Below are 24890 nucleotides of genomic sequence, written 5' to 3'. Positions count from 1 at the left end.
AAATAAGAAGTGTTCAGCCCTACAATAACAGAGGGATGATATGATAGTTGTTTGGGTTTCTTTAAAAATTTATAAAATTAGAACAGTAAAAATGTTAGGATTTGATCACAACGTTTTATGAATTATAATATGAAAGTTTAAAAGGACAACTAAGAAAAATGTCAACGCCCTGTTCTTCAGAACTAATCTGAGGAAGCAAAAGCAACCCAGCAGATGATTTCTATGCTAAAGTTGTGCATAAAATAAATGTTCTCATCAGAAACTGGGGATTAAAGTGAACACTTCAAGTCTTAGGGATAAAAAATGGGGAGAAAAGATTTATGGCATTTTATATTTTGTTATTTAAGAAATAGTTAATTAAGTCTATTAACATAAAACAAAACTCTTTGGTAACATTATATTAAGCTTGGAATACTTTATGCACAAATCAAGGCTGCAGATTTTATGCATAATTAATTTTTGTAATGTTCCAGTTAATGGCCCTCTCGGCTCATCAGCCAAGCAAGGAAGTGCACTGTGTCACAGAAAACTGTGTAGACAATAGATAAACTCATCCCTTTGGAGGTCTTCCTGACATGAGTCCTTATGGTACCGTGAGCTTTCTGTTCTCCAGCAGATGTCTAACAGGAGAGTAGCTGGAGCTATCTCAACTCACTTTGGAGACCGTACAGAAGGCAGAAGTGAAGTATGGTCCCACCAGGAAGGCTGTAGGACCTGGCTCCACCTGCACCAGTACTCTGATGAGGTTGCTCTTTAGAGGCAGATCAAAATAGAGACAACAACAGAGCTAAAGGATAACCAAACATCCAGCTCAGACGCTATTATTTTCCACAGGCTTTCCAGCAAATTAAAATAGGACCCCTGTATATCTACTCTGATAACTCTAAGGGCTATCAGTCTTGCAAGGCTCATTTTATTTTACCTTCACAATTTCTGAATGACAGAAAAAATGAGCATTCCCGTTGGTCAACCAGTTCAGCACATTCCTCAACAGACAGCTGGAAATGAAAGGCCACAGCCTAATCTCAGTAAATTCAATAGAGACTGACATCATGGGGATCAGTGTTGAATCTACATATGTGTTGCCAGAGGTAGATCTGGGAACCGGATAGAAAAGCATGGAAAGTTTGTAGATATTCAGCTATTGTCTATCACTACTTGTTAATAAAACCGAAAGAATAAGAGAAAAAATGTTTCTGAAGTAATCCTGTTTTGTTGGTAGAAGAATTATAGATGCATAATTAATAATGCATATTGCAGTATTAACAGTCTATAGTACCCTCGTCTGAAAATGGTAGCGAAGATTTGGATTTCACCACAGTTCTTCATTGTCCCAAGCAGGTCATTTACCTGTCTGCACTGTGAGATTAACTTTTCTCAATTAATGCTAATATCAGTTCTTTTTGTTCTAATCAGACTCTTCCAAAAGAGCAATAAGCAATGTGGGATTAGCATTAATAAGAAAAAAAGAAAAACAAGCATATTATGCCTGCTGGGCTTTTGCTGCTAGAGTTCCACTTCCACCTACGCTATTAATAAGGCTCTGGGTGAAATTGGCTTCTTTGATGATGGAAAAAAAAAATAGTCATGTACTTCCAAAGGATTTTTTTCCCCCATGCAGAAACTGTTATAACCAGAACAACTGTGTGGATGCAGTGAAAGGCAAATGTCAGAGTATGAATCTTTTCCTCTCAAATCATTTAACATTGACAGTGCCAATGCAAATAGTCATCCAAGAGAAGTAAAAATTGCAAAAAAAAAAAAAACTGCCTACCACAGTAGCCTGAACGCCTTCACTGTGTAGTATGTCAGCTGCATGGAGATCACAGATGAGAGTCCAGAGGAGCACAGATTATGAAGCGCAAGGGCCACATTACACTGAAGTCCCCCCTCTCTCTCTTTGTCTCAACCAGAAGCTAAAGAAGCTGTTCTGAGTACATTACAGCCAATTTCTAGTTATGGCTTTGTCTGTCACAGAAAGCATGAATTTAATCCCTTATGGGTGGCAAGGGTTTGTTGACTGAAGACAGCTTTGAGGAACAGAGCACTCAGCCGTTTTGTGTGTTGATGTTTCATGCCTGGATAGGGAAGAGATAAAACCACCACAAGGTTGGGTTTTACACACTGGATGAAAAGCACTAGAGAGGTTTCATTATTACTGTTCTTCAAAAGCTCTGCATAGTGCAGCCTCACAGAGTGCGATGCATTCAAGTCATCGAAAATGAAGAGTTCGGGTATTTCACATAGGGTAAGGCTGTGGAACAGGAAATGAGTGGAATGAGAGACTGAGACATGTCCCTATACCTGAGAGGGCTCCAGATCAGCCTCGTTGGACTGTTTCAAGCAGAGGGTGCTTGAGAGAGTGTATGCCAGGTTCACAGTAGAGTACTCAAAAAAGGAAAGGGCAGAGGTTAAGGCTGTGGATAAGGACAGAGCCCTCTCCAACCACAGAGTGTTCAGATACTCAGGCAGGATGTCATTTCCCCCTTTGCTGATCTGCAGTGTATCTGAGGGGGAAAAATAAATTAAGGGGCAAGGAGGAAAAAATTAAAGTTGTTTCAGAAAGCAAAGACCAGTGCATATTTCTCCTAAGCAAAAATACTGCTCGCAGACCATAGGTGAAAGCATGGTGACTATTTGTGAGCGGTGCTGTTGGGCCAGGGCCTGGGGGCCATGCCTTTAGGTTCAAATTAGATTTTTCATCCCATTTTCTCATGTCCTCTCCATGGTCATGTAGGTAAAACCACAGAGTGGCATGTGGTGTGTACCCAGTCTATCGTCTTCCTTGCACAGAAGGATGCTTACCCCAGTAGCTGAGACACTGGTTTGTACAGGTAGGGAGGAAAATAAGTTCTTTTTAAGGTGGTGGATCTCTTCAGAAAGTTTCTCAGCAGCCAAGACACAGGCCTGTAGGGAAGAGCAGACTTTATTTGTACTGCCAGAGTTGTTTAGCCAATTCATCCACTGTGGGTTCCTCATGGTCTTGCCAGGTCATTACTGCCAATGAGCTGGCATATGATGGTGCATTCCATTAAAACTTCTGTGAAGTCATGTACACTTGACTTCATCTGGATCTGTGAATATTTGTTTGTAGTCTAGGTCCCTATAAGTCACCTGCCATACAGCTAATTCCCTCAGGTACTGGAGTCCTTTCTCCATAGTGGTCCACTTGCCCGGGAGACATACAAGTTCTTCCTTGAAGGGATATCTTTCCTTCACAGCTGTCAGGAAACCTTCCGTAGGCCATAGCCTGGTGCTCCATTTCCAGTTGTTCTGTTTATGTCTGCATCTCTAGCAAGGGATCCCAGCCACATAGCTTCCCTGCCCTCTAATTCCAGACTATTGGCTCCAGTGTCGCAGCACCAGAACAGCCAGGTGACAAGGTGCTCACCTATACCATGACCAAAGTCTTTTTGCACATCTTGTAGCTCACACTGCTATAGGTTTTGGGTAGTTATTGTTGTTTTTTCGACATCTTCACCTTCCTGTTCCCTACTGTTGTTTTTGTGACATTTTCATCCTCCTGTTCCTCTGATGGCCCAACCTTGTCTTCTCCATACCTAGTCTTAACATGAGTTTCTCTGTGTTCTCAACAATCTCTCTAAACAATTTTTTCATCTTGGTTATAGGTGCAAATGACACTGGTACAGTTTGCTTCCCTGGCTCAGCCTTGGGGCATGTTTTAGGGCTTGGAGGGGCTGCTGGGCCTGTCTCAGGGGTTGAAGTCACTGCAGGGTCTGTCACTGGGGTTATATTGGCATCAGACACAGCTTGATAAGCATAGGCCAAACACCAGCACACTACAGTGATTTGTATATGTCTGGTACTGCCAGAGTGATGACACACCTTTTTCAGACACCCTACCATTTTTGTTTGTTTGTTTTGTTTGTTTGTTTTTTTCCCAGTTGTTGAAGGATGAATTTCCAAAGCACTTCAGATGCCCGCTGCTTTCGATGCCTGTCCATACCCTCTCATTCTCCCTGCCATGCATAACTATCCTGCCTCTGGACAGATCTCTGGATGACACTCTTAAGTAGCTGTTTAACCTTAGACAAAACCTGAAGTGCATTCAGAAGGCATAATAAAAACATGCTGATCTGAACATCCCAAGGATATTCAAAGTTATGGTAGCTTTCCAAAATTCACCTGGAGGAAAAGAAAGGGAGAGTGAACAAGTGGGGAAAAAACATCTTCCCCTGACCCTACCTCAGAAACTATTAACAATAACACCTTTCATGCTTTTTCTTCAGGGAACCAGTCTATGGAGGGGTCAGGGGGAGATGTCCAACAATGATTTCTTTCCTTCAAGTTATCTCCTTGAAGCTATAACTTCTGGTAATTTAAAGGCTTTTGACTTGCATATTGTGAAAGCAGCATTTCTTTTATGAACAGCACATTCTCACAATTTCCATTTAGTGAAAGTAATGATAATGCCACCACTATCTATCCAAATGTTTCTACTTACCAAAATCTGAGTTCACGTTAAGGCAACATTTTCACACAGCCTGTTGTTCAATCTTAACAAATACTTAAGAACATTCTTCAAAGTCAGGATTACCTGTGTGCTCTTGAGCTTTTAATATATATATATATTTTTTCCTTAAGGGCTAGGAAGGGACCTTAGAACCAATATAAGTAATTTCACCGAGAACAGATAAGGTGAAGGAAGCACTCAAACTCCCCAACATTTCAATAAGAGTAGAACCCAGGGACACTTACCTGCCAGCTTCTGAACTTGAGTCACTTCCAACAAGCTCACAGTGAAGTAGTACCACCAAATTTTTACTGTACTGAGAGAACACCACCAATGTAACAAGCTCATAGAGTCTCTAAAACTGTTTCACAGAGACAATAGAAAAAGGCAGTAGAAAACATGAAGAAAAAAAAAAAAAAGCCAGAAAAAGCAGCCTACTAGAGAATAGGGGAATACTTTCACTTCACCATGATAGAAAAGCACCCTAGATAACCTGAGCCTCAAACTCCCCTAGGGAACCAATCTTAGCCCAAGTCTTCATGCTTTCTATATAGGAAAGGTCAAATGATCCACACCTGGCAGATTTCACTTAACAAGGGTGGAGCCAAGAGACCTTGCGGAATAGGCTCATCTACCTGACTTCAAACTTTTAAGGTTAATTGCTCCTTATCACTAATAGGAATAACCTGACCAGGGGCTTAGTGGTTAAAGTTGACCTAATGAATTAACTACAAAAGGTGCACAAGGGTCAGTCATATTTCTGTTAGTCATTCTGTGAGGAAAATTTGTACAGAGCCTGTTAAACAGACATACAAGCAAACAAACCTAAAGGTAAAATTGCTATCAGATTTTCATCTGTCTAGTCATGACAGATAAAGAATATAGCACTCAGAACTACTTTTGTTGACATTAATGTTATTTAAATTTGTTTTTCTGAGATCTCTTCTTTGAGGCTTGGAATATACTTGGCATTCACGTCCTACAGAACTACAGACTTTTATTTAAAGGAAAATTAAGCAAAGACTGAGATGCAATTATGAAACTATTAGGAAAGGTATTTCACTTTTATTAATTCTGTAATGAGAAAAAAAAAAATCTGAAAGATCAGATACCTATTCTATGGGAACAGGATACCAATCTACTCACATAAATCACTAAGCTTGATCATGGGATAGATTTAACTGAGGCATGAACTAGGAAAACAGAAGTAAGTGGCAAATTACTGCAAAAAATGGTTCATTCTAGGCCAATTGTGTGAAAATGATGACTCTCTCATCGATTTGGCACCCTGTTTGAGTGTTTTGCCATTCTTCTGATGTGGGGAGTATATCATCAAACACACTAAAATCCAGTTAGCTGCTGAAGCACCTGAAAAGCCAGACTGGAGATTGACTAAGTCCTTGCCAGAATTTCTTCCACAAGAGATGGAACTGTGGGGTGATCTGAACCTCCAAAAAGTAAAGTTCTGTTTTATGCTCTGTACCAATTAACCTTAACTTGAATTTCCTCACAGGAGAGTAAGTAGCATTTCCATGAATTTGACAGGCATTGTTGTCATGACAGCTGCCAAAGAGCCCTGTGTGGCTAGGAGCTGTTGCAGGCTCCAAAGGCATGCCCTAATCTTGGGACGGTGCTAGGAAGGTTTAGCAAGCCCCCGTACGCTGCTCAGCTGATCATCCAGGCACTGAGCCCAAGGACAGGGTTTTACTTTCCCTCAAACACCATGATGCTCTTGCAGGCTGTTGACAGTGATGTGCTGCTTGTGTGCTGCCCAGCAAGAGCAAAACCAAAGTAGCTCTTCTATTAGGAGAGGGAGGCGCTCTGTGGCCTGGGTATATGGTGAGGTGGATGGAGCCACTTGCCACAGGGAAGACTGTGGTTCAAAATCACCTTGTGATCCATTCCGCAAAGAGCAGTTTATGCACTATTTTTTCCTTTTCCTTTCTTCCATCCCTCCACCTACCTCTCCTGACACAGTCCTATATACTGTAAGCACAACGTTGGTGACAGCAGAGCACACCTAGCAAAAGTCTGGGTGTGAAGAACTGCTGGGAGTCCATGCTAGCCCCCCCTCCATCTCATGCCACCAAAATCTCTCCAGACCATACGGCCCAGGGTAGCTTCAACCCCTGTAACCATTGCAGTAGTACAGAAAGCCATGGATTGATTTAGCATACATTTTATTTCATGCAGCAGTGGCACTACCCTGCTATTTAGCAACCGAAGACAAAGCTGAGCACAGCACAGGCATTCGAGGCTGTACAAGCATTTTATACCTTGAGCTTCTTTCTAGGAAATTCCGTGGTGCAGAGGGATCTGCTCCACTTAGGTGAGTCACTGAGCAGGTTCCTGGGGGCCAGGTCAAGAGTGGGGTTTCTGTTAAAAGCCGCCTTTATGAGAAATATGGAATGTGATAACTGTTTGCCTTGGAAGTTCCTTCGAAGACTCAGGGCCATGTACACCTGGGGGTGTATGTGCTCCTAAGCGCTCCCTGGAAAGTGAGACTGCATCATTTTACACCTCTCTGGGCATGCATCTGATTACCATATAGCTTGCAAAACCTGTCTGCAGAGCCATGGGCACTTGTTTGTTTCTGTCTCTTCCTCCTGACCCTTCTTATTAACATTTTTGACAGGTTTAGGTTTTTCCCTTAGGAGAGCCTGCAAGAAATGAGTAAATGCTTATGTTGCCGCTTTTCGTCTATTTATTTTGGGTGTTTATTTTTGCTTTTTTTAGGAGAGACTGTGATGCATAAATAAGCTATGACCTGTCATCCCAGAGGGAGGAAATGGGAGACAGTCCACGGAAAATGTTCCTTAGTCTTCCTCCTTCAATTTCAGTAATGACATCATACTAAATGATCAGGCTTTTTCCTGGAATAGATTTTGCTGAATTTTCTTTTAATCATCCCAGGTGTATATCCTCACAGTAAACCTGAAAACAATTTGGGAGACGTATCTTTAAGCCCTGAAGGTCTATATCATACCCCATTTAAACAGCCAATTAAGGTTTAATTTCACTGTAGTTTTCAGATACAAGGCAATCACTGTCTCCTGCAGTGCTGATAAGGACTGCAGCAACAAAGGCTAACACTCCAAGTAGTAATTTAAAGACAGAGAAAGGAGGTGAAAAGAAAAGATTTCCCCCCTTTGAAACCAAGCAATTAAAAGCCTACAGTGGCCATTTCCTGCTGTGACAACTGCTAGGAAAAAAAAAAAAAAGAAAAAAGAGATATCCTTAACATATAAACTTTGCTGTCATTTGGGGGTGACATTTATTTGTTGTTGATTTTGTGTGATTTATTTGTTTGTTGGATATTTTTTTTTTTCCCCCGAGGGATTGACTGAGGAGAGTGGGGTTGCTTGCTTACATTAAGAGAGAACAAGTAGCAGCAGGGGCAACAAGTACAGAAGCAGTAGAAGTTTCCCCCATGCTGCTCAGCTGATTATTTTAGCACTGACCTGTAAGAAGAGATGCCTTTGAGAAGCCATAGAAACTCCTTCCTGAGCATCTCTGCAGCAGAGGCTCAGCTATCAGGCTTCCAGCACTTGCAATTGAGCAGAGTGTCTGGTGTGTGATGATTTCGTGACGCAGATCACTATCGGTGAGAAGCTAAGATGAAAATTACTTATTTCGTTTCACACAAGATGGGGAATGGAGGCAGGGCTAGAAATAAAGTAAAGCAGTGCAGCTAAATTCAGCAAATTCAAATTTTTCAAAAACAACTTTGCTGACTTCACCAGAGACCAGCTTCTGATTATGGTATTTGAACTAGACTTCTCCAACTGCATAACACAATGACTCCTTATAGTCCTAAGTCAGGATTTCACTAATTAAGCCGTGTCTGAATATACAAATGTATACACACCAATAAAGTTTAATTTGTTCTATTACATTGGCTTTTCTTATTCACATTTTGAAAAAATAAAGAGAGAAGGAGACACCATAGATTAGATGGATAACGTGTGCTGGTCATCTGCAGATATTCTCACAACACATAATAAACTAAAGAAAAAGCCAAAGCTTAAGAGGTTTGACAACATAACTGCAAAGGAATGATCACAATATCAGTGTTAGCTGTTTTCAGTGCATTGAAGGTTACTTCCACTGTGCTTTCCCAACCGTGTTTATAGTACTAGCATCTTCTTTTTCAATATAATTTTTTCTTCCGTAAGTATTTGTTGCAAGATCACACCAAAAAGAAAATGAGTGGGAAACTGCCCGGATAGAGAAGCAATGAAAACACATATAAAGAATGGGAGTCATCCTACAGATATCCAGCCCAGGCCTCCATCTGCTACACCTTGACACCACCTGCAGTCAGTGGAATCCAGATGCTACACCCAGTGTACTCATTGCATCCTAAAATAGATGTTCAAGCAGAGCATGTGAGCTGCTCCCTAAATGCATCTGTTTCTACCTCTCTTCTGACTGTAAAGAGCCTACAGAGAGCCATGGTGACTACTGGCTCAGCTGTAGACACCTTAGGGAATTGGGCTCAATGGTCCTCGTGTGTCCCTTCCAGCTCAGGATGTTCTATGATTCAAAGTGATATGAGACAAATCCCACCCAGTGTGTTCATCAAATTCTCACTGAAGTACAGAAATGTATTTTGTTTCTTCTTATCCCATTCATTTCTAGTAGATTGTAAATGTTGTTTGTGACAATAGAGCATAAAACATTTTTAGGCATATATGTGACTTCAATTGGCAATGTTTTAAATATATGGTTTGGAATAGACATATTCACAAGTTTTTGCACTCCATACACTGGATGACAGGCAGAATTTGAAAAGCCCAGTGTTGTTTATGGTTTAGGGAAAAAAAAAGTCTCTGTGTTTTAAATTTAAAAGATGGAAAGAAAAAGACAGGAAAAAAAAACAGAATAAAATGATAGTGAAGCAAATTCCATGTATGGAAGCCAAACTTTGCCACTTCACTTCCTTTGGCCACAACACCCCCAGTAAGGCAGTTCAAGGTCACACGCCTTATTGGCACCTTCTTCCTGGCTTTGAAGACCTAGTTTCAGAGGAGAGTGGCTACAGTCAGGCACTGGTGGGGACTTGCCAGACCTGCAGCCTCAGGCAAACACAGATGCTTCTCTGCTCCCCGCAGACAGATGCTGCTGGGCAGGCTGGGTAAGGCAGTGGATTTCAATCACCGGGTCCCTGCTAAGTTAAAGCCATGCTCTGACTTCAGGAGACATCGTGCTGCTGGACAAGCACAGTGGCATCCAGACCAGGATGAATGAAGAGTGATGATGGTTCTTGTGGTTGAGGTTGGCCTGTAAATAGCACAAAGATCCTGTAATGTGAGAACTTGGCTATCAAGTACCCACTGATCAAGGAAGCCTTTTCCAGGATTCACCGGTAACCTGTCACCACAGTGACACTTGTAACCACAGAGGCATGGCACTGGGGATGTTCCACGCAGGCACGTGTGGATATTTTCTCATCACACTACCGAAGCGCTGAGCAACTCATGGTCATTGATTAGGTGTCTAACTTCACAGCAGGCCCTCAGGTGAGGAAAGGACACAATCCTTACTTGTTGATGAAGAGAGAGGATGGGTGCTTTAACTACCAGCCTGAAGCTGTAGGAGAGCGCAGCACTGAATGAAACCATGTCCAGGTCCAAATGGGGAACATAAGTATTTTCCTTAGACCAGGGCTGGACGGAGGTGTAAGGGGACACAATCCCATAGACAGCACTGGGTTGGAGGGTGGACTGTGGCTAAATTAAGAGAAACAGACTTCAAAGGAAAAATGCTATTTTAAATTGAGGCAGGTATGGAGACAGTGCTCTGAAACCTCAGTCATACAGAAGTCAGACTTCTCCCCCCTGTCCCTATAAGTTTTACTTTAAAATGTTTATAAGTACTTGCACCTGAGAGCTGAGGGTACGGTCCCTGAGTGGTGATTTTCCAGGGGGGAAATCACTGTTCTCTCTTGCAGGGGCTGGCAGACCCCCAGGCTTGGGGTGCCAGGGCAAGGTGGGTTTGGCAGTTCAGCTGCCTCCCTTCCTTTTGTGGATGGGGCATGGGGACCCTGCCATAGCCCACCTGCCTTCTAGCACAGCTCCACCAGTGTCACATTCAGTCAGACCAAGGAAGAGGCTGTAAATAACATGGTGCGAAATCAAGGTTGCTGAAAAGGCCATTGGTGTATTGGTTTGGTGGTGGTCACCACAATAAAGAGGTTCCAAGGTGGCCCACCAGAAGAAAAGAAAAAAAAAAAAAAAAGACAATTCTCATTGACAGCTTGCTTTTTATAGTGGTTATATAAAGTGCTGGAGGCTCAACCAAAAATAATGTGAAAAATATGTCTGTTCTGAACTTGGGGAAAAAGTAGCATTTTAAAAAAAAAAAAAAAAAAAAAAAGGAAAACAGCAAAGTGAGAATTGAGTACAATCAATTCACATAAATCAAATGTTTTAATTTTGATTGGAAGCATATCTTTGTGTATGTATATGTGCATGTTCTACTGAGCGTAAATTGCAACATGAAGGTGCTTTGAACCTCAGAAAATAGCTTTGGCTATGTGAGTATAAGAAAAACATATTTTCACAGTTTCAGAAGGAGTGTATCACTGTTCTGAGCAAATATTTTTTAATGAAACACATAAATTAGATTTAAGAGAATAGGAATTTTCTGACTGGGAATATTTAATTAGTAAATTTCCAATCAGCCACTGTGCAAAGCTTAGTTGTAACTCATTGCTCCAGGATCCACATATTAGAGATCAGTGTTTGATATTCCTCTGAATCTTGGCACCTCATACCTTTAGTCAAGCATTAAAAGAGGGGGATATGGAGGGGAGACCACACTCCACTGCTTCTTCTCCAATTTAAAATTGAACTTGTTTCATAAATTTTGTTTGTTTAGACTAAGAGCTAAAGAGTATGTTAAGACATAACTGCCTATTAAGATTAATTCAAACACAAAGTATCATTTTTAAAAGTCTAATTTCTCCATTGCAACAACAACAAAATGCATACAACTACACAGTATATAAATACAAATTTGTCTCAGCATTATCTGAAAGAGCCCCTCCCCCCAGGCTGGCTTCTTGTCACAGGCAAATGCTTAATAGGTTGTGGCTGGAAAATCCCAGGGAAAGCTGGAGATTTTTATGAGATGAGCACTGATTGTGTAGGAGCCTGCAGCTATTGCTGACCTGCCTCTTCGACAGAAAGAGGATTATTACATAAAAGAGTGCTGGAGATATTGTATGAAAAATACATTTTAATTTCTTTCTCAGCAAGAGAACGAGATGGAGAGAAAGGAAATAGGAGCAGGCAGAGGAACTACTTCTGCAACTTGGTTAGGTGGGATTCCTTTATTATTTTTATTGTTACAGTTGTTACATGGAAAGATCATTAGAGGGTCTTATATGGGTGCTCGTGAATACATACCTAGTCCCACAGCCTCCCTTTATCTTTACCAGACACATAGAGTTGGTCTTTTGCATACATAAAACCACATATACTCCCACGAGTATATATATTTTTCTGGCTTTTCCTCACGATTTGCCTTCTGCTACTCCCTCCTTACCTATTAGACAGATTGAACTGAAAGAAAGGCTCTATTTGTCTTTCTAATTACTGTGCACATGGAAGGATGTCAGCCCAGGCTCTTCTCCTAATTGTTAGCTGTCTAGGGGGGACTTTTTTGTTGCTGTGCTTCGTGCCAGGGAGCAGCCTGCCTTCCTACCTTGTACTGAAAAGCGCGGAGGAGATACCGTAACCTCAATATCTCTGCCAAGTGTTCTCTGTTCCTTCTCCCCCTTGCTTACAGTGGTGCTCACCTGGCGATGGCAGCTGTTTCTGCTCGCTCATTTCCAGCCTCGGGTTCCTCCCCAGGTTCCCCCCTCCATCCTCCCTTCCCCTTGGAGCCCGGCGCTGATTTTGCACTTCCAGCGGCTTGTTCACCTGTAACCATGACAACTGGGATGACATCAGCACCAGGGCTCAACATCACAGTGAGGACTCCAAACCAATTAAATGCTAATAACGCCTTTTTAATTGTGCCTGAAATATTTCTAGTACCAAAAAAAAAAAAAAAAAACCAAAAAAAAACAAAAAAGTACAGGGGGATGGGTGAGTAGATGTAGAAGGTGGAGGAAAAATTTTCTTTTCTTGCTGGCTGCCTGCATGATGACAACACCACACTTTCCCCAGGCACCACAGCAGTCTCAGCTGCTGTCAGAAATCATTCTTTCATTTCACCGAAGCAGTCGCCTGAATCCTCAGCGCCGCTACGACCAGCTGCAAATGCTTGGGTGGCCACTAATGCCTGCTTCTCAGTTGAGGTGGGCGGAGGGGTGACACCACCACTGCTGCCTTAATTCCTGCTCAATTAGGGAAGCAGGACACAGCTTTGGCACGGCTTTGGTACAGCTTTCCTCAGGCCAAATCCCTGTCCTTGCCTCTCACACATGGCTTGAGCAAGGGTGCCGGCAGGGTGGCAGTGTACTCACCCTGCCTCTGCCAGCAAGATGCTGCAGTGGACAGGGACAGAGGATACAGTGTGCCATGGGGACATTGCCTTGGACCTCTTGCAGAAGGGCTTAAAGTGGGCCTGCTGACTTGTCAGAGGAGCAAGGATTACAGGCATGGGTTGCTCAGTCTGTACTAATCTACTAGCTTCACCTCTGCCCAATATTATAGCTCCTATATGCACGGGCACAATCTGGTTTACCCTGGCCCATTTCTGTGCTGCTGGGAGCACCTCCTTGCCTGCAAGACCCCATGCCAGATTTTACAAGGTGACAGCTCTGGCTGAGGCAGAGCTGCTTCCATTTTAAGCAGGGATGAGCATACCTGAGGCCTTGTCCTCCCCCAAGCAGGCAACTTTTCCTAATACAGAAATTTCCTGGGCGTACAGCAGGGAGAAAAAAAAAAAAAAAAAAAAAAAAAGTAACTTGCACCTAATCAGATTTGTGTGGGGGTAACAGCCCTTCTTACTCGTGGTGGGTATTAACAATGTAGGTCAGGTTGGAGCCTGACAACTGGGGACTCGTGGCAGCCATCTTCCAGCAGCGAGGGAGCAGCCATGTTCCTCCAGCCCTCACCCCCACATCAAAATCTGCTCCTCAAAGTCCTTCCATTGCCCAGAAGAGAGAGTGTTCCCTGTCTGGATCCCTCTGAGTGTCACCGCCACTGCCTGTCGGGGCTGGGGAGCACACGGCCTCCCCTTTTCACTTCTCCACAGTCCTCACAATATGACTGGTACATACTGAGCAGGCCTTTTGCAAGTAGAAAAGAACATCACCTCCACAGCTCTGACATGGTTTAGACTACAGGGAGCATATTTGTCAATATTTCATCATGTTGAATGTGTTTTAGCTTCAGTTCATTGCTGGCCATTTAAGCAACAATTCTACCCCTCACAAAAACAGTAACAGGATCTCCAGGATGTGCTACTCTATCACAGCAGGTCAAATTCAGACTGTTCTAGTTTATGGTTTTCGCTGGGAACAGGTCTTTGATGTCCTACGGGGTATGTTTCTCCCTTTGGAAAGGGCCTGTGAAGCAGTTTTTCCCAAGAATGAGCTGAGACTGAATGCAGGTTGCAAACCTGTCTTGGCAGATGGGGCAGGAGGGCCAGCATCCTTACTGGGAAGCTCAGATGACATCCATCTCTAGGTCCTCAGCTTGAGGGTTAAGCCCACGTGTTTGGTGGAGCTGCCTTTGTGCTGTAACAGCAAACATCAAATGGGAAAGAAAAGGTAGAGAATCAAAAATGAAAAGAAGAAAGGAGAGAAAAGGGAGGAGAAAATAAGAGAGAGTAGGGAAGAGGAGAAAAAAAAAATCATGAAAAAATGTACCCAGTTGTACTTGGGAAGACAGCAAACAGGGAGCAAAACTAAACATTGAGTTTGGTCTTCAGGGCTTCCCTCTGACTACACCATGTGATTATCACCAGTAGCAAACCTTCGGTTATGTGGGAGGACTAGAAAATCAAATCAGTTTTGTAAGATCATCCCCCCTCTACTCATTCTTCAGAAATTTACTGGTTACAGCCACTGCCGGGGCTGCTGTAGGACTGTTATTTCATGGTTTGATGTAATTATTACCATTTATCTCTCTAAAGGGCCTGGTCATTTATCACTGGTATCTGTCACTGTGGCTAGAAGTTAACTGACAAAGACCAAGATATTGAATCATTCACTTTTATAATAAGGGATAAATTTTAGCTTACTAAGAAAGTGGCTAATTCGTGTAACAATCTTTGATGTTAATCCATGAGGATTTATGTTGCTCTTGTCCTATCTTATTTGTGCGAACTCCTTTTCCTTATAATGAGAGTAACTGCACTGCTTGCCTGACAATGCCCTTTTAGCTGAACCGTGAACTGATTTAAATTGAGTATTGGACCAGTTCCGCTTGTGCTCCATAGTCCCATAAATTGGGGAAGGTGTTAGGGAAAGGCTACTTGAGTGAAATAAATGTTTAAATCCTTAGCTAGTTTTACTCTTTCTCTGCAAATGTTATTCCAACACCTTATTTCCAAATTTCCAGATGTCAGTAAAATACAGTAGAGCAATATCCACCCACTGCTACAGATGTTCTTGGCAAGCTTTTAAAGTGTGCTGAGGGAGTTCTGTCAGCTAAACTGGGCAAAAAAAAATTACGTACCCAGTGAAAAAAACAGAGGAAAATTGGGAAAGGAGAATTGAGTTTTAAATCTCAAACATGTTTTCCTAGCAGGAAGAGCTGGAGGAATGATTCTCAACCCCCTTTATCCATCAATGGCCTGTTGTCTGTGCAGGGCTGTGTGCTGAGAGTGCTGAGCAGCACACCTGGGAGAAACCCCCTCCTTGGGCAGAGCACCCCCAACCTGTGATGCACCATGAATGCAAGCTCAACAATGGAGCTAGAGGAGAGCAGATGAAATTTTGTTTGGAAAATACCAGCGCTTGCTTAGGTCGCAGCTGGAGAGAGGGAAGGATGCCACTGTTCTTGTCCTGGAGGCAGGAGGGGAGGACCAGTGTGGACACAGGCTCCCGTGACAAGAGCAGAGATGCATTTTCAAGGACAGCTGCTTCGCCTGGGAGGAAGGACTGCCTGGAGGAGATGTGGGACCTTCACGCTCCTTCTTGAGGAGAGCCAGCTCCTTTGCAGAAAAGCTTCTCTCTGTGGGCAGGATCAAAGCTGCTTGCTCAGTATTTTTCCTACTGTGACCCGAGGAAACATTCACCTCACATACACCCAGAAAAGCCCTGAGTAGGGCTTCAGCTGCTGCTGGATACAGCAGGCTGAAGGCTGAACTCACTGCTCAGCTTCCAGCTCAGATGTTGCCCCTGAGTATTGTGTTTTTTCCACTTGAGTGGGGTTCCAGTAGAACCTGAGAGAGCACCTCTGTCCCTGGATAACCGCACACCAAGAACAGCGTCATGATGCAATGCCAGCTTCCATAATCTCACTGTTCCCCATCTCCAGCTGAAGTTCCCAGCAAAACTAAAACTGACTTCTGCAGTGAATAGGAGCAGGCCCTATTAGCATTCACTGTACCTGCTCATTGACAGTGCTGCATGTCACATTATCTTGTCACTGTAGGTATCCAGTGTGCCATCCTGCAGGATACATACTATACATTTTGAGCAGCTGGAGCCTGTGTGCTAAGGCACTAGTCTGCCAGCTGCCTTTCTCTGTCAGGCTGTCTCACTGCATCCCTTCTACATTTGCACAGGGCACTCAGCCTGTGAAACTGCGAATTTCCATCAGTTCCCCAGCAGAAAGGTTAGCTCAAGCTTGTGATTTGTTCCATGCGGGCAATGGCTGGAAGTTTGAACTTGAAAATCCTACAGAGCCTTCATGTGGATCCTATAAACCTATGCCAGGATTTGGAAAAAAAAAAAAAAAAAAAAAAGAAAAGAAAAGAAAAAAAAAAAAGATGTCTAGATGTCTAGCATTAGCTCTAAATGCAAAACTAAGCACTTAAACTAACAGCTTGCATTTGGGAACTGTTGACTGCTCAGACTGTCTGGAACTAAGATTATTTAATTACATGATTTAAGATGGGTTCAGAAGCCTAGTTTTAGCTACCTAAATCTGAAAGTTTTGTTTTAAAGCCTGTCTAGGTGTCTTTGTGCACGTACTGATGTATTCAAGACAATCACTTGAAATCACATCGTGATGCTGAGGGCAAAATCAAAACAGCAAATGAATTTGCTGCATTATCACCACCTTCCTGGACCACCACCAGAAGAAAGCTGGTGAAGAGAAGGGCAGATGCTTTGAGTTTCTATATGTACCACCTGTACCATACACTTCAAACAGTTAATTTAAGCCCCAAATTGCCAGAGATGCTGTGGGCTGTCTGCCCAGTTGCTCCATTTGCCATCTTGTTGTAGGAATTGGAGAGGACTTTTTGTTTTCAAAGTTACATTTGATTTTAGGATTATTTATGCAGAGATATTGTTTGATGGATGCCATGGTGTCTCCTTGAGGTATGGGGGGGTTCAACCCCTTCTTGCTCGTCCCCAGACCAGGGGTTCTGTCAGTCTCTGGGCTCCCTGGGCCCTCTATCATCCTGCAGGTGACCAAAAGGCTTTCGGTCTTGTTTTTTTGTGACATTTTCTTCAAATAGACACACAGATTGAAGGATTAACTAGCCTCACTAATGGCCCTGCCTGTAGCACTTGACTGCTGGGAATTAACTTGTCATTCTGTGCCTCGTTTACAAATGGAGGAAAAATAGTCTAGGCTCTGTTTAGCTGTACCACTTTTCACCCCAGAATTGCCTTTTACAGCTCATGTTTGAGCTGCAAGCATATATTTTCCTCTTTCCTCATTACACTTTCAGCTCTCTCAGATATTAAATAGCAGGTGCTTAGAATAAAGCATATTATTCTGACAAACATTTTCATCATGAGGTAAATTGGCACATACTAACTGCTTTAAAATACTTACTGAGTAATTGAATACAGCAGTACAGGTTACTATGCAGATGTCTGTCTCTAATAGTTTATGATTACACACATTTCCCTGCTAAAGGGAGAGACTATTCCACAAGTAGAGCTTGTTGTTACAAATAAAATTAAAAAAAAAAAAAAAAGTAAAAAAAAGGAAGAAGAACAGACAATGGTCTGTACTACCCCCCATAGGATATTCTTACAAAAATAAAAAATAAACAACAACAACAACAACAAAAAACAGATGGTTGTATTTTGCAGGAGCTTTTGAAGAAAACTTTAAAGAACTATGCAAATTTTGCCATTGCTTTTTTTGGTTTGCATATTTCTTCTCAGTCTCCTGCTCTATCACACATGATTGCAAATCTGTTTCAAACTATAAATAGATTTCTTCTTACAAGCAGAGAGCTTTGTAATAGCAAGATACACGTTCTAGAGATTGGGGTGGCAGGCAGGAGGGATGTTATTATCATTATTCTTTATCTTATAGGAAGTTTGGTGTTGCAAAACTCAATGCTCTACATTCAGTTAATGCATCAGATCAAAAATATAATCCCTGCCCCAAGGAGTTTACAGACTAAAAGAGACACCATCATACCTTAAATTACATTTTGGTCTGAAATAGCTTTACATGCTATTTTCATAGGTAATGCTTATTGACAAGGAGAAAGAGCAAAAAGAGAGTGTGTTTCTCCATTTTTGCACCTCAGTTTGCAGCCTTGCCAGCACTTTGTACATAGCTGGTGTTACGGCTTTGCTGCCAGTCCATTGCCTTTCCCCTTTTGTCTGCCCGAAGGTGTCACATTCTCATGTGCTGCTCTGTCCTGTGCTCATGGACTTGCCCTTCCCTACGAAGGGATGGGAGGCTGTTTGCCCTGGCACAAGCTGTGGTACTGCTGGCATGGCAGGAGCTGGGGGAAACTGGGGGGAGTTTCAAACATTGCTCAGAGGCAAGAGGTGGGCAGAAGCAAACTCCTGGCAGTGCCTGGGATGCCGCAGCCTCCTGAGAGTCTCCAAACAGCACAAAACCAGTTTCCAAGTGAGATGTCCTAAAGGCAACACATGCCATCATGTCCTCTCCCAATTAAGCTTAGTGGTGGTTTAAATAAATGAGTGCCATGCACAATTTCACATACATATTCCGTGGGTGTACTGAGTAAAACTTATCTCTGAGTTTCCATTGCACCCAGAGGTGCCCTGTGCTGCAATGCAGGTGTGTTGGTCTTGGTGTTTATACAAGCAGTAGGTGGGTGCCATGGGGTGCCTTGGGTTCTCCATCATCCAGAATGGGGCACCAGGTGGAGTGCTTTGTGGTGTTTTTTTTCCTCATCCATTTACTGGGGTACATGGGGTACCCTCCCTGGGGAGGGTTGACCCATGCACATGCCAAGACACATCCTACTGTTAGCATGAAAAACATCCAAGGCCCTGACACAAGAGCTGGAAGCCGTCCTGGTGTCTGTACACCAGATACACCAGCACCATCATCTGCCCACAGTGGTAAGACAACTACTTCTTGGTGAACTGAGTCCTGGGAACCTGCCAGCTCTGCTAGCAGCAGTCCTCACCACATAATGTTGGGGTTAGAAGAGCTGCCTCAAACTCTATACTTCTCCCCATCCTGAGGCACAGAAATGCTCTGCTGTTCCCCCTGGGACCACTGCCCATAACCACGAATCCACCTCCTCCAGTGTCAACGCTGCTTGTGGCCACAATACCCCACAAAATATACAACCAGCATCCTTTCCATGGGGTGGTGGACACTATAAATATCTTGACTTTTACCAGCCTTTTGTTTTTCTTTATCTGTTGGATACCTGTTAGATAAAGCAAATGAGATCTATTAAAGCTTTGCTCTATCTTTGCATATTGGCAAACGATGTTGAATCTGACATCAGTTTCTAACTGTGCAAACATTTTTGCTTTTGGCATTCTGTTTAACAAAATATCAGCCAGTAACAACACATGCTGTAGTGGTGCTGTTCTGTAATTTAGCAGCACTAACTAGGATTCTGAATCTGATTCTGCAGCCTTTTGCAATAGGTGATTTAGTATTTTAATGCTTTTTTCCACCAGGACTTTGTACAAGGAATAACAGGAAATGGCACTGACATATCCGAACGTGTATTACACTACAAACTGCTTAAGTTAAGGCCCAGCGAACTGTGACTAATTGCCAGATATTACTATGCCAGGTCTGTCATGTCGAGATAAAATATATTAGATATCCATCATTACAGGTTGAGCTATAGCCTCATTAGAAACTACTGTCTCAGTGCAATGGACATAACAGTGTAGGACAAGTTTAGCTGGGCTTGTTTTTTCCTCCCAGTGTGTAAACAATCCATGTCTACTTTCCTCCAGAAAAGACAATTATTTTTATACTAGAAACATGGTGTTTTTTGGGGGGGGGGGTTTGTTTGTTTTGTTGTTGCTGTTGGTGGTGGTGGTTTTGGATGTTTTTTGTTTGTTTATGTTTGCTTTTTTGCTAACTCTGATCTGTTTTTGTGTCATAAATAATCAACATTAATAAATCCCTTTCTTGTTGCTATATAACCTTGTTAAGGTGCATTTGACATTTAGAAGGGCTTCATTGTGGGTCAGGCTGTTCTATCCCATGCCTCCAGGTATTTGTTTAGTCTGTATTAATCCTCATGCTGAGGAGATAGATACCAGTCAGACCCAAAATAATGGCAGTGTTTGAGAGCTAACTTAGCAGCAGTCTCTAGTCTGAGCCTCTGTATAATGCAGTTAACTTATTCAAGCTGCCTCCTACAAGGCTTCTCAGAAGGAGCCATTCCCTTCTCCCCTTCTTCAAACCTCAGAGCCCTCCCTGTGTCTCCCCTTCTTCAAACCTCAGAGCCCTCCCAGTAAGTGAAAAGTAAGAGCAGATGCATTGCAACAGTGGTCATGGTGCATAGAAAAGGTCTATTTGGGAAGTGCTTGTTAGAGAAGACTTTACTGATGGCTTATTGATTGTTTTACAGTTCTTCAGATCAACTGTCCACTTGTAACCACATTTTATAACCACATGGTCCCCCCTTTCTTGAAGCCATTAATCAGACCACTGCATCTAACTCTAGACATGAAATTGTCCTGATTTTTGCAGAGCACCCCTAAAGGTAACAGAAATAACAAGAGATCCACGCCTGTGAAATTTGGGTACCATGCTCAATTCTCCATACCTGGAGAAAACTGTGAGACTTCTGGGACAAAAAAATAAAAATAAAACCAGCTTGCACACACCATTCAGATCTGTGAGAGGAAAATTCAGATGGCAGCTTGATCTGAATTTTTACAAAGCATGTGGCTTTCAGAGACAGTCTCCTCCAAAGGCTTAAGGAAGTTGTCACCTTCCGAGCAGAAAACTCTGTTCATCTGTCCTGCCCTGGCAGGTGCTGAGAAAGTACCTACAGAAGGAATTAAATTCCATTCACTGGGATATAAATTGATACAGCTCCAAGAAAGCCTGTGATTTTTTACTTGTTGAACAAAGCCCTGTGGCAGCTAGTCAGTAATGCTGCATATCCATCCAACTCATCATAATCTGTTATCCTCATAGGAATTAATGTTATCCTTGAGCGTTTGTGATTTGCTTGTAGATGCTCCCAGAAACCACAAAAAGATACACTTTTCAGAAGTTTGAAGATGGAAATAAAACAGGAATCCAGGTGGCATAAATTGTTTCAAAATAGCCTGTTATAACTCATTCAAGATCAAACCCAAGAGAATGAAACTGATCCTGCCTTGACAGAGCAAACCTGTAGGACAGTATGGCACCTTGACATCTTTCAGAATAGGCTCAGGATTAGGTCAGAAGGCCATAACTGAGTCTTCATGTACAGACTTTTATGCTTTTTCTGATGTCCACAGAGGCCATCAATTGGGCTTTGCCCATTGACATCAAGTTAGTCCTAGGAGTGATGTGTTAAATCTGTCTAAGGAAAGGATAAGAGAAATGGCTGTTAACATTACTGAGGGGAAATTCAATTTGGCTTGAAGCAGAACAAGCATCCTGACCAGACCAGAAGAACTAATATGAGTTAAAGATATATTGCTAGAGTTACAGCTGTATCAGAAAAGGAAGGAATTTTCTTGTATCAGAAATTAGGAGGTCTTTCACAGGGCAAGTAGATTGCCTAAAGGAGAAATGCTGGATTCAGAATTAAACTCATAAGTTTTTCCTCCATCTCAGTCTTGTAGGCATTACAGTCTGTCTTTCCTGTCAATGGATGAGTCAATAATTAATGAATATTCCCATTTTTGCAATATTTAAAGAATAAAATATCAGAGGAATAGATCTAATTTTGAAAGGAAATGCTAATAAATTAATTGATACATGCATAACCCAATACCAATTTGAACTAACTCACTCTCAATGCCTCAAGCTAGGTGCGTGTGTCGATCTGCTCTAGCGTAGGAAGGCTCTGCAGGAGGATCTGGATAGGCTGCACCGATGGGCTGAGGTCAACTGCATGAAGTTCAACAAGGCCAAGTGCCGGGTCCTGCACCTGGGGCGCAATAACCCCAAGCAGAGCTACAGGCTGGGAGATGAGTGCTTGTAGAGCTGCCAGGCAGAGAAGGACCTGGGAGTGATGGTTGATAGTCGGCTGAATATGAGCCAGCAGTGTGCTCAGGTGGCCAAGAAGGCCAACGGCATCCTGGCTTGCATAAGAAGGTGCTTGAGCGGGTCCAGAGAAGGGCAACAAAGCTGGTGAGGGGCCTGGAGAACAAGTCCTATGAGGAGCGGCTGAGGGAGCTGGGCTTGTTCAGCCTGGAGAAAAGGAGGCTCAGGGGTGACCTTATTGCTCTCTACAGATACCTTAAAGGAGGCTGTAGCAAGGTGGGTGTTGGTCTATTCTCCCACGTGCCTCGTGACAGGATGAGGGGGAATGGGCTAAAGTTGCGCCAGGGGAGTTTTAGGTTGGATGTTAGGAAGAACTTCTTTACCGAAAGGGTTGTTAGACGTTGGAACAGGCTGCCCAGGGAGGTGGTGGAGTCACCATCCCTGGAAGTCTTTAAAAGACGTTTAGATGTAGAGCTTAGGGATATGGTTTAGTGGGGACTGTTAGCGTTAGGTCAGAGGTTGAACTCGATGATCCTGAGATCTCTTCCAACCTAGAAATTCTGTGATTCTGTGATTCTGTGACTCTATACTTGATTTTGACTTCCAGGAGTTCTCACTGGAATTGATTTACATTACCATCTTCTGCTGATGGACATGTGCTGCTCCAGTGACCATCCACTATTTGAATGAAAGACCTGAGGCTTGACTGAGCAAAGCCAGCGTCTTGTGTTATCTGAGGTATTTTCAGACATACTTTTTGCTTCCACAGCTGATATGGAAGTCACAGATTTCCTGGAGACCTTCTGTCATGTCTGCTGATCCTATGCTGTATTTTCAGATAAAGATATTTTGGCAACAGAACTGAGTCCCCAGTGTATTGTAATTGCATATGGGCCATAACCAAATCCATTCCTTTGCTCCAACTGGTGGATTCCTGTCTCTCTTAGATACTTTTGTTGTGCCTGGAAATCTTCTGGGCCAACTACCTTGTCAACCTGTAAGAGTCCTTATTGTCTAATTATCTATTCCAGTATAATCATGAAGCCTTTGAACATTTTTGTTTCTCCCCAGTGGAAATATATCTTAATCACTAGAAAATGACCTTCAGCTTCTATTGTGAGCAATGAAACAAAAAGCATTCTGAACAATATCAGCTTCATCTGTACTTTTCCATTGTCATGCCTTGAAGTTTCGTTACTTGGTGGTGATTTCTCATGTTTACAAAGAGTTTCTTTTTGTTTATCCTAATTTTCTTGGCCATATCTATACTGTTTATAAATTTAACTGCCTTTATCAACGTCATCTCTACCTTCCTCTTCTGACACTTTCACAATAATACCAGCAATTCCTGTCATAAATCATTTCAAGAACCTTTATTCATTTACTTTGGTCTCCTGAGGTCTCCATGGTACATGCAAACTTAGTATGTTTGAATTCTTGGAAGGATTGATTCATTTTCCTTCCTGTGAGAAGGAATAAAGGAGTTCAGTATGTACCACAATAGAAAAAGCCTACTGAATGAAGCTGGAAGCTATATTTCCTGACTGTCACGTAGGCTGCACAGAGCGATGTTATCGGAGCACATGGGAAGCTGTACATCGGGAAGTGCTTGTGGGGTGGGAAGACCTTATGCTCTCCTGTGGCTGACTGCTCCCTAATGTAGTCAACTCTTTGAATAGCCAGCTCTTGTTTTTTGAGCTCTCAGTGTTAAATGGAGGAAAAATACCATCCAACTGACCTCAGGGAAGGACCCAGACTTGCAGTCTGAGGCAATTATTTTGATGTTCTTCTGCTATAGCATCTTTAACATGTCTGAATGTTTTTCTGCCAGCACCTCATTCTAATAATTTTCTTGGTAACTTGCTGCTTCTTCAATGTTGTCTGCTTTGACCAAAGTAAATTTTCAGGCGTCCAGTCTTTTCCTTGAGATAGTTTCACCAGTATGGGGAAGAGCTTTGTGCACTTTTGGTCTCTTTGGCTTTAGTTTGTCTTTTCCTTCCCATCTTATGAAATAACTGTTCTGGGTAGACAATCCAAATCAGAAGTATGATACGCCAACAAATTTTTCCAACTGCTAGGGGTAAAAGTGCAATGCAGGCTACTTTGACTTTTCAGTAGTCTGTGTCCTGGTTGCAAGAGGACAGAAAGTCCTGAGGTAGTTCACAAGTCTGGGTGTCTGCTGAGGTTGTGTATTGAGACACTTGCATCTCAGTTAATCTGATCAAGGTGGCCCTTCAAATTCAATTGTTTTGACTTTTCTCTTAGGTTTTCACTTTTATTTAACTCTCAGGCTTAATAAAATTACAATCATGGCTCCCCAGCCATATTCTCCATTATTCTGTATATCTTTTTTTCTTTAATAGCTTCCTAATTCTCTGCAGTAAAAAGTCTTCCACATTTATGTTCCTGCTCTTTATTTCTACCATTTTTCTAGAGTTTACCACCTCTATATTACACTGAGTTGTTGGGCTAATGGCTCTTTCACTTGGGAATTTAGAAAATATTTAATGGAATTAAGCTTTTGTCATCTATTGAAATAGGGTGATGATTCTAGATAGAGTTTTGAACTAAAACAATCACATTAAAGTTTTTTTCCATTAACCTGAACTTACCTTTTCATTTGTTACAGTTGCATTCTGTATCTCCTATGAAACACTCAAATAATGTTTTTAAAAATAGTCCCAGGAAAGACCCTCTGTTTTAGATAGGAACTCTTTACAGAAAGCAACTCATTTAATTTCTTTGCATCCTTTGAGTCAGACTTACAAAGAGAAAGATGTACCACAATGGCATATGTTATAACCTTTCTGGTAAAACACATTTAATCAATGTCAAGTGATCTGAAGGTAGCTTAATTGTAAAATGAGGGGAGGGGAGGGGAGGGGAGGGGAGGGGAGGGGAGGAGAGGAGAGGAGAGGAGAGGAGAGGAGAGG

The 24890-nt window shown here is 42.4% G+C and overlaps 2 long non-coding RNA genes across 2 annotated transcripts in view; one reads left to right on the top strand and one right to left on the bottom strand.

Annotated features, from left to right (window-relative positions):
- The window catches only part of LOC106014863 (uncharacterized), a 64774-nt gene that overhangs the window by 4804 nt on the left and 35080 nt on the right, over positions 1-24890 (top strand). The window lies entirely within an intron of this gene.
- On the bottom strand, positions 6630-12382 carry LOC140001461 (uncharacterized). The gene is made up of 3 exons (XR_011806694.1): positions 12279-12382; positions 7936-8086; positions 6630-7134 (listed from the first exon to the last, which is right to left on the bottom strand). It is a non-coding gene; the product is annotated as an uncharacterized lncRNA (long non-coding RNA).

Source organism: Anas platyrhynchos, chromosome 1 (genome assembly GCF_047663525.1).
Source record: "Anas platyrhynchos isolate ZD024472 breed Pekin duck chromosome 1, IASCAAS_PekinDuck_T2T, whole genome shotgun sequence".
Taxonomy (NCBI): domain Eukaryota; kingdom Metazoa; phylum Chordata; class Aves; order Anseriformes; family Anatidae; genus Anas; species Anas platyrhynchos.
This window is presented reverse-complemented; position numbering and strand designations above follow the sequence as displayed.